Below are 5,000 nucleotides of genomic sequence, written 5' to 3'. Positions count from 1 at the left end.
ACTCGTACACGACTATTATTTAAGGTGCAAAACATTCACTGATGCTCAAGAAGGCAACACGATACATTAAGAGCCAGGGGGGTGTAAACTTTTGAACAGGATGATCAGTTTAAATTGTTATTTTGTTTAAAGATCTTTTTTTTTTTTTTTTCCCCTCCATTTAGTACTGCCCTTCAGACGCTAAATAAGATAGTTACATGTCTCCCAGAAGACAAAATACTAACAATATACACACAACTTTTGGGCAGAATCAATTCACAATATCCATTTTAAATTGGTGAAATTTATGCATTCGAGACTGCTTCAGGAAACCAGGGAAAGATTTCAGAATATTCCAGAAAATCTCATGCAGACTTGTCCATCAAAAACAATATCGACTTCTCTGACCTGTTAAAGGAGCAGTTTGTAGTTAAAAACGTTTGCTGCATTCGACGAAATCTTGCCATTTCCGACCTCCAACTAGGAAAACCAAAGAAAACACCCCCCCAGGTTGGAATTTTTGCCTGCTCCAACTCATGAAGCTTGAAAATGAGCAAGTTCCCACTTCCCACAGTAAGTGAAACGCAGAGATCGGCAAGACTCCGCCTTCAACTGAGCCCATCCCCCTCTATTAAAACTGCACAGGCTCCCTCTTGTTTAAAAGAAAAAAAAATATAAACATGAGCATGAAATGGAAAATCCAGACCGATCCATTACATGATAATATTGCGATTCATGTTTATTCCTCCTACAAGAATCAAAAGTGTATTTTATTCCAGCTCTAGAAACACTTTGAAATATTACACACACCAGCTTTAAGATCTCGGAGAGCCTCAGTGCACACTGTTAATCAGACCGAATCTTAAATAATGTTTGTTTTACTTTCTTCTCTCCGTCAACGATCAGAGGATGAAAATTTTTTTCTCACACTTCTTCTTCTCTTCTCACGAAGCCCAGCGTACCTCACAGTGCTGCGCCACACCTGCAACAACACTCTAAACTATTCTTTAAAAAAACAAGAAGAAAAGATCACAAGGCCGTTGTGTAACTCTCCTGCTACTACACACAGTCACCTCGCAGTTGAAAAACACGTCGAGCAAACATGAAGACGCTGTTATTGTATACTAATGCTAACGCTAATAACGTCTCCTTTAGTGAACAATGGATCGGACTGGTTCGACAGAACAGACTTCATATAAAACCGTAATGAACTTCCCTTCACTTTCACACTATCCGCTGTTCCCCAGATGAGGACGGGTTCCCTTCTGAGTCCGGTTCCTCTCACGGTCTCTTCCTCATGTTGTCTCGGGAGATTTTCCTTAACACCTCTTGCTCATAAGGGAAAAATCCATAAATTGTTAAATTTCTATCCATTACTTCTACACGTCCCTAAAGCTGCTTTGTGACAGTGCCCACTGTTAAAATGCGCCATACAAATAAAGTTGAATCGAATCGAAATCGTTACGCCAGCGTTCGCGACGTCATCAGGGAACAGAACATGGCAAACGAGACTTCTCCGCGATATAACGTTCCACTTAAAACGATTATGAAAGCTCGTGAGATGAGCGTGATGAGGAAGGAAGGGACACGGATCTTTACTGCGAATGTAGAAATCGGCGTGAGCTAGCTAGCCTGCTAGTCGTTTATGCTATCGAGTGAGCGTGGCTTCTTCAGGAACTATTTCCGCTAGCGGAGCAAAAGTAAACAACGTTCAGCCGTATTGTGTCTGAAATATCACTTGCTCCGTGTTCATTTCCTTGTTTATAGAACCGTCGTGTAAAAGCGAGGTCGCGCCCGCAGTCGTTCGGTCATACAGAGTACTGGAGCAGAGATAATGACGTCACTGCGACACATCGACCTGCTCAGACGCCAGCTCTGGTCTGCGTTTATCAGCAGTGAGATATCACTAACAGTGGGACCGATTTCAGATGTTTTGGAGAAATTTTGCTCGAGTTTTCCTTTTTCCTTCTGTCTTTGTTTAGGGATTAATCATCTCAACCCCCTGTGCTGCTGCTGCTGCTGCTGCTGTTCTCGCTCGAGTTTGTGAGTCATGTAGAAAAGCCACTGCACTGTGATCATGACTTAAACACGACAAGGTGGTCTTAATTCACTGGCACCGAAAGTCCTCCGCCGTATCGCCGCAGCCGGGATGGTCCGAGACGGTATTTAAGCGCGTGAATAATCTGCGTGCCTCCTGCGTAACAGCAGCGCTCTTAAGCGTTAAGGTATTTCCTGTAAACGTAAATCCTGCTACAGCTTGCCCTGCTATTGCTCAGTTTCGTGTTGTTCTCTCTCTGTGCGTCTGTATTGCAAAACCCCTAACGGAAACGGCGGCAGCAGGATATTAAAGGAATAACTTCATCTGAACATGAATTTTCATACGTTTGATTTATATACACGTCACATTAAATATATTAAAGTCTCCATATATATATATATATATATATATATATATCTCATACCAAGTTTATATATATATATAGGGGCCAGGGGCCACGGTGGGAATCGAACCCCCGCCCCTGGAGGCGTGAGGCGAAAATGCTAACCACTAAGCCACCGTGTAAATATGAAGTACATATGAAGTAAGTACATAAGAAGTAAATATGAAACACAGGCATGAGGGTTCCTCTCACGACCCCTGGGTGTGTATGCCCTAGTGTTTCTCTCAGACTTATTGTCAGTGCTAGGTGTTACCTGCGCACATCTGTCTCCTGTTTTTCTCTTCTTCTGCATTCCATCTGTCTCGATAAACTGCTCTCTCTCTCTCTCTCTCTCTCTCTCTCTCTCTCTCTCTCTCTTTATTTCTCTCTTTATTTCTCTCTTTATTTCTATCTGTTTCTTTTCATTTCTCTCTCTTTATTTCTCTCTTAATTTCTCTCTTTCTATTTCTCTCTTAATTTCTCTCTTTTTATTTCTCTCTCTTTATTTCTATCTGTTTCTTTTCATTTCTCTCTCTTTATTTCTCTCTTAATTTCTCTCTTTCTATTTCTCTCTTAATTTCTCTCTTTTTTATTTCTCTCTCTTTATTTCTATCTGTTTCTTTTCATTTCTCTCTCTTTATTTCTCTCTTTATTTCTCTCCCTCTCTCTCTCTTTATTTTTCTCTCTTTATTTCTCTCCCTCTCTCTCTCTTTATTTTTCTCCCTCTTTATTTCTCTCCCTCTCTCTCTCTTTATTTTTCTCTCTTTATTTCTCTCCCTCTCTCTCTCTTTATTTTTCTCTCTTTATTTCTCTCTTTCTATTTCTCTCCCTTTATTTCTATCTGTTTCTTTTCATTTCTCTCTCTCTCTTTATTTCTCTTTCTCTCTCTCTCATTCTCTCTCTTTCTTTCTCTCTTTATCTCTCTCTTTATTTCTCTCGTTCTCTCTCTCTCTATTTCTTTCTCTCTTTATTTCTCTTTCTCTCGTTCTCTCTCTCTCTCTTTCTTTCTCTCTTTATCTCTCTCTCTCTCTCTCTCTTTCTCTCTCTCTCGTTCTCTTTCTCTATTTCTTTCTCTCTTTATCTCTCTCTCTCTCTTTCTCTCTCTCTCTCGTTCTCTCTCTATTTCTTTCTCACTTTATCTCTCTCTTTATTTCTCTCTCTCTTTCTCTCTCTCTCTCTTTCTGTCTGTCTCTGTCTTTTTCTCTCTCTCTTTTTTTTTTGTCTCACGTCTCTCTCCCCTGATCCGTTGACAGGATTACAGCGGGGTCATTAGCAGTTAATCGTTTTAATAAACGGAACGGCGTGCATGCGCAGACTCTCACACTTATCCGGGAACTCTCTCCAAGTTCATCTGTTATCGCACGCCTCGTGTGAGAGTGTGTCACATCTTTGGTGACTCCTCGTTTATCATCATCTGCCGGGAAACACACACAATTTTTTGGTGTGTGTGGACGTATGAACATCCCCCACGTAATGTGTGTTATCTGTTCGTAACACTCCACCTCAGAAACTCCCCTATGTGCGTGTCAAAAAGCTAACACCACCTCTGTGTGTGTGTGTGTGTGTGTATGAGGGCCCCGGGCTGTTTCGGTGTCTGTTGAGGAGAGGGGAAGTTGTGCGTGAGGAAGTGAACAGACTTGTCCTTCCTGCAAGCGTTTGCTTGTGAGCGGAGGGCAGGAATGAGGACACATAGTGAGAGAACGAGGAAGGAAGGGCCCGGGCACTCTCTCACTCCCTCTTAACAGCTCCTCAGAGGGTGTGTGTGTGTGAGAGAGAGAGAGAGAGAGAGGAAATGGAATTTGTAAAGGCCATCATACTTCAGTACATTGTCTATTTTGCACTAATTTTACTAAATGTCACTTTGCATGCATGCGTGTCTCTCTGTGTGTGTGTGAGTGTGTGAGTGTGTGTGTCCGTCCGTACTGTGTGCCTCTTTGTTCATGTGCACATATTTTTATGTGTGCCCCTGTGTACATGTGCGCATGCATGTTTGCATGTGTCTCTTTGCGTGTGCATATATGTGTATCTCTGTGTGTATTTTTGCGTGTGTGTGTGTGTGTGTCATACTTAAGGACCGTCTCATTACCAGCATGCATTCACATCTGCGATGAAAGTCCCGTAACACACACAACACGGCTGAGACAGATCCCACCTGAACGGACTCGGTGGATTTGATGAGCGTGGGTTTGTTGTTCGCGTGTCTCCTCTCTACCTCCAAACATCTTCATAACACGTCTTCATTACTGAACGGCTTCCGTTTCCACACCAGCCGTTCCCGTAACTGCAGCGTAGTCCGAGTCTAAAGACTGTCAAGTGAAACAGCCCCGCCTATATTCATTATGGACACGCCCCTTTTTATGCTGAGAACACAATATAGCAATAGTATCATAACTGCACAATATACTGGGGCTGGGCGATATAATATCGATATGGATGGATATAAATCGATATATAATATCGATACCGTGATAAATGATTACGTGATACATTTCTGAGATATCGGTGGTATGTTGATATATTTTTTTTACGTTTCTAATCATTACAAATGAAATGGCACTTAATGGATGCTGTCGATTTGACGTCTTTTTTTGTAGGCATTAA

At 41.8% G+C, this 5,000-nt stretch overlaps 1 protein-coding gene across 2 annotated transcripts in view; it reads left to right on the top strand.

Annotated features, from left to right (window-relative positions):
• Positions 1–5,000, top strand: part of LOC128610330 (phosphofurin acidic cluster sorting protein 1) — a 77,910-nt gene that overhangs the window by 11,907 nt on the left and 61,003 nt on the right. Inside the window, exon 1 of one of the 2 annotated variants that reach the window (XM_053629577.1) lies at positions 1,829–2,204. The exons of the other annotated variant lie outside the window; for it this stretch is intronic. The gene's annotated coding sequence lies outside the window, so the exon portion shown is untranslated. Of the gene's footprint in view, positions 1–1,828; positions 2,205–5,000 lie in introns of those variants that run through there. 2 annotated transcript variants of the gene reach the window in all.

This window comes from Ictalurus furcatus, chromosome 7 (genome assembly GCF_023375685.1).
Source record: "Ictalurus furcatus strain D&B chromosome 7, Billie_1.0, whole genome shotgun sequence".
NCBI lineage: Eukaryota > Metazoa > Chordata > Actinopteri > Siluriformes > Ictaluridae > Ictalurus > Ictalurus furcatus.
The sequence above is the reverse complement of the archived record's forward strand: the minus strand, read 5'-3'. Positions and strand labels throughout refer to the sequence as shown.